General features: G+C 40.8%; 1 pseudogene; it reads right to left on the bottom strand.

The window, feature by feature from the left end:
• Positions 1 to 291: 291 nt before the first annotated feature.
• Positions 292 to 8,284, bottom strand: LOC148148851 (sodium- and chloride-dependent neutral and basic amino acid transporter B(0+)-like; annotated as a pseudogene).
• Between the last annotated feature and the right edge of the window lie 2,618 nt (positions 8,285 to 10,902).

The following is a 10,902-nucleotide window of genomic DNA, read 5'->3' as shown; positions in this document are numbered from 1 at the left end:
CACGTGGTTCACACCCCTAACAGATTCCACCCACAGTAACTGCGACAAGGTTATCAACATATTTCTGCAACTTTAATAATAACCGGAGGTGAGGTAGGTAACTTTATGCTGGAATGTCAGATATGTCATGATATCCTCTTACAGGCTTGAGGCTAAATGAGCCGTTGAGCATTATCAGCATTTTATTGTTTTCTCCCAATGATTATTCCTCGCCACCTGGGAGATAAACCAGCCCTTCACAAATGATTTATAAATTCTAATTTCTTTGTTTCAGAAATTCATACTTAGTCACTAATTAAAACTGTATTCATCACAATCATTTGCCTTTCCTGATGATTTAATTCCCTTCGATAATGCTGCCCCAACTATCAGTCAGACCAGAAGCAGACAGAGGGCTAAATACCAGACTATCTCCCCAGTCTCATCCGTTGAAATGGAACGGCGTGAAACCACTTTACTGAAGGAAATGAAAACAGAGAGCATCTGTGTCAGGATAAAATTCATTTCCCATATTAATGATTAGATGCAAAGCACCTAAGTACTTAATGAAATAAATATATGTAGATTTGAACATCATAATGTTTGCCTGTGGTTTTTAAAAATTGTTCCAAAGAGGTTAGAAGAGATTTGACTTTCTTTCTGATCTATCTCACTCTTCCTATTGCCTTTCAATAAAGATCTTTGTTTTAACAGTAAGTGCTGATGTTGTTGACCAGAGGGGATTTGATTTGATGGAGTTTGTGGCAGAGTTTCACCGACTGCCTCACTTTGCACTGTTAAAACTATCTGATTTAATCACTATGTCTCCCAGTGAACTTAGCTCCTTCATACTGTTTAACATGGTATCTACTTCCAGACAGTTAATCTAAAGGCAATTCCCAGGCCTATATGTTAAATACAAGACAATGTCACAATTAAAAGCAGAGAAAGGGACATTGATCATTGATAATTTCAAACATTTAATGCTTAGGAATTCTGGTGGTGAATATTTTCCTTGATGAATAATTTTTAATTTTTTTTTGTGATATAAATGTTGTCAAAGCAGGGTTTTGAAACTAGAGGGCTGTTAACTAGTAAAGGGTCCCTGCCAATGATGCTATTTTGTAACAGGTTTGTGACGTAAGTAGCCCCTCTATCAAACTCAAACAGCTTCCATCCCATTAAACAGGACATTCACTAAATAACCATCTGAAGAGGGATTACTGCTGTGCAGGTTATCGGTGTGGCTATGTGCAGCAATGTACTTACTCCCAGTATTGCTCACTCGGGCCCTGGTGAGGAATGGAGATTTCTGATCCATTTGGACAACTTTCATTGTTTGTCTGCAGCCATGTTGTATTAACGATTTCAAAATATCCATCATTCAGACTGAGATTGCAGAGTGGGTCTGGAAAATGTGGAATGTGTTTCAGTCTTACATTTACATTTTGCATTCTATTTCAGTAACTGTTTCACTCTGCCTGAATAAGTTAATCCTTTTGATTACATGGGTAAGGTCATGCATAGATCTGAACACAGAGGTACAGTCCAGCTCTGCTGCTCAATCTGTTTATTCTCGTGTTGGATAAAGGTCTGTCATATGAGATCTCATAAAAACCAAATTAAAATGTTATAGTATAAAAAGTTTCTTCAAGAGTGTTCGGTAGCAGTTAATGTAGAAAACTTTAAGGTTTATAATGGGCTGGATTTTCCAGGGAAGTGGAGTCTCACACACCTGGCTACACCATTCAGTTTTTTTTCAGAATGAATGAACAGAGCTCTACATTTCTGAGCGGGAGATTCAACTGAGGGCTCTCTCAGAAGTATGGAGGCACATTTCCACTCTGACAGTTCTTTCACAGCACAGAGCCCAGCAGTAATTCCTCTTTTGATGGTTAATTTTTGAACGTCCTGTTTAATGAAATGGAAGCTGTTTGAGTTTGATAGAGAGGGCTTTCACAGCAGGCAGCTGCTGTCTTCTGACATTTTAATGTTCCTGACAGCCACTTTAACAGCTGCTGTCATTTAATAAGTTAAAAATCACACAACACCAGGTTATAGTCCAACAGGTTTAATTGGAAGCACACTAGCTTTCGGAGCGACGCTCCTTCATCAGGTGATAGTGGAGGGCTCGATCGTAACACAGAATTTATAGCAAAAATTTGCAGTGTGATGTAACTGAAATTATACATTGAAAAATTGATTGTCTGTTAAGCCTTTCATCTATTAGAATACAGTGATAGTTTCACTTCTTTCATGTGTAAATCACAAAACCTTTTTTTTAAAGTTGCATTCTCGGGTTAGCTGACATCATCAGAGATCAAGGGGTGATGTCAGGTCTCCAGAGGAAGTTGTTGTGAGGGCTGTGGGAGGGGTACAGGTTCTCTGGTCAGGATCTGGATACTGTAAGGGGTCTAGGGGAGATATTGATCAGATTATGTGAGGTAAGTACGTGATATGTTTCATTAGTTGCTCGGGCATTGAACCATGTATGTAATCATCTATCTTTTGCTGAGAAACTATTTAACATAGTTGAATTGGTCATGTCACCTTTGGGTATGCTGCAAATCTGTTTAAATCTTGACCTCTTCATGTGGACGCACTGCTCACAAAGGCCCAACAATGTCCCTTCTTCCTCAGTCAGTTGAGGAAATTCGGCATGACGGCAATTCCCTCTGCCAACTTTTATAGGTGCTCCATCGAGAGCGTTCTGTCTGGATGTATCACTACCTGGTATGGCAACTGTACCATTCAAGATCGGAGACAGTTACAGAGAGTGGTGAACTCAGCCCGGACAATCACAAAGGCCAACCTCCCATCTATAGAATCCATCTACCAGGCCCACTGTCAAGGAAAGGCTGCCAGCGTTCTTAAAGAACCATCCAACCCTGGCAATGCTTTTCTACAACCTCTACCAGTGGGGAGAAGGTACAGAAACCTGAACACACGCATCAGCTGGTTTCTAAAGAGTTTCCACCCGACTGTTGTTAGAATACTGAATGGACATACAAATTCTTAACATTCATCTGGAATTTTTGTTTTTGCTGCAGTTTACCTATTATTTACTATCTATGCTACGTAACTCTATGATCTGCCTTTATTGCTCGCAAGACAAAGCGTTTCACTGTGCCTCGGTACACATGACAATAAATTCAATTCTCTGACTCTTGAGCCTTCAGCCAATTGAAACAGTTTCTGTCTAGCTATTTTGTCCAAACTCCTCATAATTTTGAACAGCTTTGCCAAATCTCTTCTCATCTTTTTCATCTTGAAAGAGAACTGTCAATCTATCTAGGCGTCTGAACCTCAATCCCTGGAAACATTCCCATCAGCCTTTTCGGGACCCTCTCCTGTGCAGTGCAGTGCCCAGGACTGGACACAATGATCCAGCTGAAACTGAGGCAGTCTTTAAAAAAAAATTCACCATAACCAATACAGTCAAGGTGATCCCTGACTGTATTGTACAGACTGTGACTGTGGGTGATGTGTGACATTGAGTGATGGATGATTAAAATGACAAGAATTAATAGCAATCTCTGATGTAAATGTAGAAAAGGAAACAGACTTCAAACATTTCCCAAATTCATATATGGGGTGTTCGCCTCCCCTGTTATCAACAAAGCCCTCAATTGCATCTCCTCTATTTCCTGCACTTCCGCCCTCTAAACCCACTCCCCCCAACTGCAACAAGGATAGAATCCCCTGGTTCTCACATTCCACCTACAAATTTCCAAATTCAGCATATCATCCTCCGTCATTTTCACCACCTACAGTCAGACATCATCACCAAAAATATCTAACTGTGTTTTGCAGGGACCGTTCCCTCCATGACTCCCTTGTAAGGTCCACACTCCCCACAACACCCTCTCCACACCTGGCACCTTCACCAGCCGCCATAAGGGGTGCAAATACTGCACCCACATCTCCCCCCTCACCTCCGTCCAAGTCCCAAAGGCAGAGATTTATTTGCATATTCTGGAACCCAATTTACTGCATCCATTGTTCTCAATGTGGTCTCCTCTACATCGAAGAGACCGAGTGCAAACCCATGAAATCATTCAGGGAATATCTCTGGTCTGTACACACCATTCAACCCCACCTTCCTATAGCCATCCATTTCAACTCCCCCTCCCACTCCCCCAATGACTTGTCCGTTCTGGGTCTCCTCCACCACTAAACAAGGCCACCCCCAAACTGGAGGAGGAACACCTCATCTTCCACCTCGTGAGCCTACAACCACACAGCTTCAACATTGAATTCACCAGTTTCCAAATCTCCCTTCCCTCCATCCCATTCTAGATTCAAACTCTCTGACTCGGCTCCACCCTCTTGACCTGACCTACCTGTCCATTTTCCTTCCCACCAATCCGCTTCACATTTCCCACTGACTTATCATAATCACCTCCTGCCTTCGCCTAGCTATCGCCATCCCAACTACCTTTCCCCCAGCCCCACCTCCACCATTTATTTCTCAGCACCCTTCCCTCTCCCTAGTCCTGATGAAAGGTTCAGCCCAAAACATTGACTCTCTTGCTCCTCAGATGCTGCCTGACCTGCTGCGCTTTTTCCAGGGCCACATTTTATCGACTCTGACTTCTTCAGTACCTGCAGTCCTCACTATCTCCCAACTCCATACATAGTCAGGGAGCACCCACAGTCACAAGGAAATTTTGTGCAAAAGGAAATTTTGTTTCAATTCTGTTTCAGAAATGTTCAATGTCCTCTACTTCAAAAATTTTAAATGGACTCATCTCAAGATTTCAGACTTACTCTTGCCAATTCAAACAGAAGTAATCTTTGATAACAATGTTAGATATTAGGAGTGATACAGTGTCAGTGTGGGAGGTAAGATGAAAGTGAAAGAAACAAGGCTTTTAAATAACAATAAAAACTGAGTATGTCATAGAGTCAGATGGTATAAGAAATATATATGAGATAGTAGATGTTTGGAAAAAACCCAGAAGAGGAGAAAAAGTTGAGAAAATGATACCTGCACAAAACACAGATATAGGGAAGAGAATCAATGTGAGTCACAGTGCTGGGATGTTAGAGAGATACAGACAATGAACTTAGTCAGAAAGAACACAAGACAGACTTATTGACAAGGTGAAAGAATAAAAGACATATGAACAACTTTATCAAAGACTGACAAATTCTGATGTTTCACTATTTATTTCTGACTGACTGTCCTGCTATTCCAGTGACTCAGAGCCATGATTCCTGCTGCTGTTTTCTATCCGAGTCTTTCTGCTGTATGGTCACAATGAGGATGGTCACTGAAACTATTGTCCATCTCTCTCCCTCACTCAGACTGACAGAATGAACAATGAACAGTCAGTGTGTACAAGCCCCCAACAGAAGTGAACACCGTACCTTTGGGGGTCCTGCTGCATGTTTCCTCTAATCCCCACCAACTGATGCAATCTGCCCATGGCAGGGGTGATTGAAAGGAAGCAAACAGGCAGTACAGAGTGGAGCCAATGATATTGGCAATTGGAATCAGAAGGACCATAGCAATCCCCACACCTGAAAACAGATGAAAGAACAGAAGATTAGATTGTGAGCTATTGATTTGAAATAAAGTATTTAACATGGGTTTGACTGGTCATTCAATCAAATTGAATTTTCTTTCAGTGGGCACAGTACAGAGCAGGGAGACTGCCCTGGTTGACCACACCTTTCAGGACATGTCGGTTGTGTTTGGTCGGTATTGGCTGCTTCAACATTCAATGTCCAACAGTAGTGACTTCAAAGGCTCTTTGTATTAAACAGGAAATGTTGATTAATTTAGAATTCTATGTCTTGGTTACAAGAATGATGATCCCTGTCTTCACCTTTAGATTCCTTCTCACTAACTCTTTGGGACATCATCATCATTGTGGCTGGTGATAATCACACATTCCCAGTCTTGGTAATAAATACCATCTTCAGCACTTTGTAATGTGCACGGCAGATCAGAGTGCAGACACTACATCAGCAAGTCCAATTTAAACATCGACCAGAAAGGAAGATTTTACAATATTTGTGTAAGAAGTTGACATTGACTTATTGCATGACTTATTTAAGATTTTTATGACTATTTTGAAAAATAAACATTAACCTTGGAATATTTGTACAACTTTCCACACTCCAATAGGTCTGAGGCTGGCAAACTGCCCTAGAGAACATTCCAAGAAAAACATTGGAATCCCAACAAGTGCCAGAATGAGAGCGTAGGGAATAAGAAATACACCTGGAAAATAGTAGAAAGTGTGGATAAAATCATAAATTCAAGCTGAAACTCCACATTTCCACTGTGTAGGCTGGGTTAAAATTAATCCTGAAATCTCCATGAATGCATGTTTTGTCTGTCTGTCTGCGTATCTAGGAGAAAGTGAGGACTGCAGATGCTGGAGATCAGAGCTTAAAAATATGTTGCTGGAAAAGCGCAGCAGGTCAGACAGCATCAAAGGAACAGGAGAATCGACATTTCGGGCATAAGCCCTTCTTCAGGAATGATGAGGGTGTGCCAAGTAGGCTAAGATAAAAGGTAGGGAGGAGGGACTTGGGGAAGGGGCGTTGGGAATACAATAGGTGGAAGGAGGTTAAGGTGAGGGTGATAGGCCGGAGAGGGGGTGGGGACGGAGAGGTCAGGAAGAAGATTGCAGGTCAAGAAGGCGGTGCTGAGTCTGAGGGTTGGGACTGAGAAAAGGTGGGGGGAGGGGAAATGAGAAAGCTGGAGAAATCTGCATATCTAGCAATCTACTGAGATGGTTGACTTTCAGCTGCAATTTTAATTTTCTACAACATACACGAAGTTGTACTCAAATGGCCACTTTGTGAATTTCTAACGTTAATCAAATATCTTGCCCTGTCTCTTTATATAATCATGTCATGACATTATTTTACATATCGGCCCTTGGTCTCCATCAATCCAATGGTGTGGGTTGTGAAGAGCCCTGATTCGAGCAGGTTTGATGATAATGTACAAGCCTGAACCCAGGGCCTGGCTGAGGAGCCTGCTATTCTGAGGATTTCACACAATGCGCAGTTAATATATCTGATCTGGATGGTTCATACATTCCACATAATATCACTTGAAAATATAAATTAATAAATGAACTATTTATTTTGGTTTATAAATAGCATTGAATTGATGCATCGTGTGGCTAATTCTGAAGTATCACCTTGACACATCTCTCACATCAGAAGAAAAATTTGGCAAATTTGTTGACTGTGGGATTGAATTCACTTCACATTAATTGTTTAACCCTGCATTATTTACTGTATTATTTTTAGTGCAATAAACATTTGCTATTTCCTGAATATCAACATTCTGTACAAATCGATGAATTGACCCATTTAGCTCTGCCTGCTCACTCTCCAATATTTTAAATTTGTCTACAGTACCTCCTCCATTTCTATAAGCCAGGTAAGGGAACCTCCAGATTTTGCCCAGACCAACAGCGTAACCAATCATTGAGATCAAGTAGTCAGTCTTCGAAGACCAGTTACCCCGCTCCACATTCTCATCACCCACAGCACCATATTCATTGGTAGTATCTTGGGAGAAAGAATGGAAATGGCAAGCTCAAAAATTAGTCTTTCTCCAAACGAGATCTCAAGCAAGATGTACTGTCACCACTCCTCACAACTATAGGAAAACTGTGTTGTTCTCCAATTTGCAGCAGTGTCTTGCAGGTTATAAACAGCCAGAAGTTCACAGAGAGTGTACAGTTCACGACAACCAAAATCTACAAATCAGCAGTATCTCTCATTGTCTAAAACAGGTTTTATAGTTTTGTTGAAATACATACCATGTCGTCTGGATGGTTTGTCTGAATATCATTCTGTGAGAATCCAGATAAAGGCAGTTCCTTCTGGTCCATTTTCAGACATCAATGAATTATTCTTGCACTTGCACAAGAATTGGATGCAAACATTGAGGACACTGTCGTTTTCCAAAAGTCCTTGAACTTCTCATTAATTAATGACTCTTGCCCAGTCAGAAAACAGCCTCTCACAGTGTTTCACAAGGGGTATAACCATGTTTTAAGATACCTGAGAATCTCTGCTTAGTTAATCATTCAATTTCCACACTGGATTCCTGCAATCGAAAAAACTGCGTCACAATGATAACATCATGAGCAAGGGTATAAAGGTCTCAAACTCCACTTTAACTGGGATTATTTGAAGCATGATGTGCAGATGCAAGTGTCTTAACTGCTTGTAACCAAGTAACTCAGCTGAGACACTGAAGTCTCTGTGACTGTATACCAGGAACTGTAATAAATGCCGAATACATTCTCCAATTTAATTTACCCATGCCTGGTTCTTATGTTACAAGAGCTAATATAAGCATGACATCATCAGATACAAACAGCAAGGGCCCAATTAAGTGATCAATCATGATGGCAGCACAATGGTAATGAGCACTCACTGTTAAGAAATTATCCTCGTTCTCAGTGGTGGACACTTGGAAACGTCATTAAAGATCAGGCAGACCTGGACTTCAAAGCATTTGATAAACTGACAGCACCAGTTTGTGCAAGTTTAGGTCTGCAAATGAAACAACAAATAGGTGGAAAATATCAGTTCTGCAAAGTTCTCTCTTTTAAGAAAAAAAAACCAACTACTTACTTTCTGATCTAAAGAGTCAAATGCATCTTCCTGCAATAAAAACATAGAATCCCTACAGTGTGGTAACAGGCCCTTCTGCCCACACCGATCCTCAGAAAAGCATCCCTCCCCCTATCCCTGGAACCCTCCATTTCCCATGGCTAACCCACCTAGCCTGTACATCCCTGTACATTATGGAAAATTTAGCATGGCTAGCCCACCTAGCTTGCACATCCCTGTACATTATGGACAACTTAGGATGGCTAACCCACCTAACCGGCACATCCCTGTATATTATGGACAATTTAGCATGGCCAATCCACCTAGCCTGCACATCCCTGTACATTCTGGACAATTTAACATGGCTAACACACCTAGCCTGCACATCCCTGTACATTATGGACAATTTAGCATGGCCAATTTAGCATCGGCACATCTATGGACTGGGGAGGAAACTGGAACACCCAGGGGAAACCCACACAGACACAGACAGAACCTGCAAACTCCACACAGGCTGTCGCCCAAGGCTGGAATCAATCCTGGGTCCCTGGAGCTGTGAGGCTAAAAGCTAAAAGAAACAAAGTCTTCTCTCAGCTTAAGTGCAGTGTCTTCCTAAATAAACTGAAATCTTCAAAAACACTAAAATAGCATATTGCACCAGATTATCATGAAACTGTTATACCGGAAACATGTGGAGATTGAGTAAACAAGATGGACAGCATGTGAGGTTGTGTACTGGCCAGGAAATTTCAGCAACTTGTGAACAGAGTCAGAGACAGAGTCAGAGATGTACAGCATGGAAACAGACCCTTCGGTCCAACTTGCCCATGCTGACCAGATATCCCAACCCAATCTTGTCCCACCTGCCAGCTCCCGGCTCATATCCCTCCAACCCTTCCTATTCATATACCCATCCAGATGCCTTTTAAATGTTGCAATCAGACGAGTAACCGCCATTTTCTCCAGCAGGTCATTCCTTACAGTGCATTTCAGTAACAAAAACAAACCAAGCTATTACATTTTTCAAAAGGAAATTAGGTAAAAAAGTGAAAAGGAACAATGAGAACACAAAGAAAGTTCAATTTGGATAGTTAAAAGCTGTTTATAAAGTAACAGTGGAACAGCTAACTGAGGTGGGTGAGTGATGTCCTCCTCCAATTTGTATAAACTTTATTGCTTTGGTAAATATATTGAAAATTGAAACTGTTCAACTAATTTTTGTAATACATTTTCAGGAATAGAATAAACAGAAAATTTTCTGTAAGCTTTTCCAAATGTTGGGGTGATTTCCTCTGAACTTAAATGTAACTTTTGGCTCATTTAAAGCAGTCCCATTCTCCACTAACACGATGAGCAGAGAATTGATACACAGGTAGATTGGACATTTATCCAATTATTCACCAAGCGTAGTTTATTATCTTCTATTGTAATTCCAACCCATAAAAGAGAATGATGTAAAAATGTCATTCTTACCTAAAGGGGCAAACAGATTGCCAATGTGAACAGCATGAGGAAAATAAAATGGACCATAAAGGTGCCAACAGCAACTGTGCAGCAATCTCAGGATACACAATGAAAGCCAAACCAAAGCCTGAATTATGGGTACATGTGATATGGTAAAACTAACTGTGCTGTAAGGAGAGGATAAATGTCCCTCTATTTTAACCAGGAGACCACTCTCAAAGCATTCACTATTGTGAAATTTTTCCTTTATCAATCCATCCTGGGTCACCATTAAATAATATTGTCAATTCAATGCCAGATTTGTGCTATGGAGATGGCCATAAATGTATTGATACAAAATATTATTTACATTTTTTAAAAATTTTGGCAAGTTTATAAATGAAACATCAGTGAAGATGGCTAGTGATAGGATACAAGCCCAAGGAATATCTGCAGCAAGGACACAGGCTGGTTCCAAGACTGCCACAACCTGACATGCAAGGCCATCATGGAAGCTAGCATTATGGAAACATGTAAAGACTAATAGGTTGGAGAAGTGAGCAATCTTTTATTTTCCTGCTGTGTAAAATGTTCCGTCTGTAAGGAAGGTTGTGAGGTACCATGACTAAATGCTGGGCAATGTACTGAATAGTATAAAAGTGGAACAGTTTCCCTTCAAACTTTATAATGCTCCTGTGAAACTGGTAACTCCTATCACTATACTGGAAGCCTAGAGAGCCAGGGCTATCACACTGAGCTTAAGAACTAAATTGCACAAATTGCTTGTATTGATGTAATTTGAATATCAGATCATACTGTCATTTATCAATGTTATTTCAAACTATTTATGAACCATTCCTGAAGAAGGGCTCATGCCCGAAA

This window comes from Chiloscyllium plagiosum, unplaced genomic scaffold (genome assembly GCF_037043375.1).
Source record: "Chiloscyllium plagiosum isolate Xiang-an unplaced genomic scaffold, Cpla_swu_hap1 HiC_scaffold_11, whole genome shotgun sequence".
NCBI classification, from domain to species: Eukaryota; Metazoa; Chordata; class Chondrichthyes; order Orectolobiformes; family Hemiscylliidae; genus Chiloscyllium; species Chiloscyllium plagiosum.
Note: the sequence above shows the minus strand (reverse complement) of the source record. Positions and strands in the feature narration are given on the sequence as shown.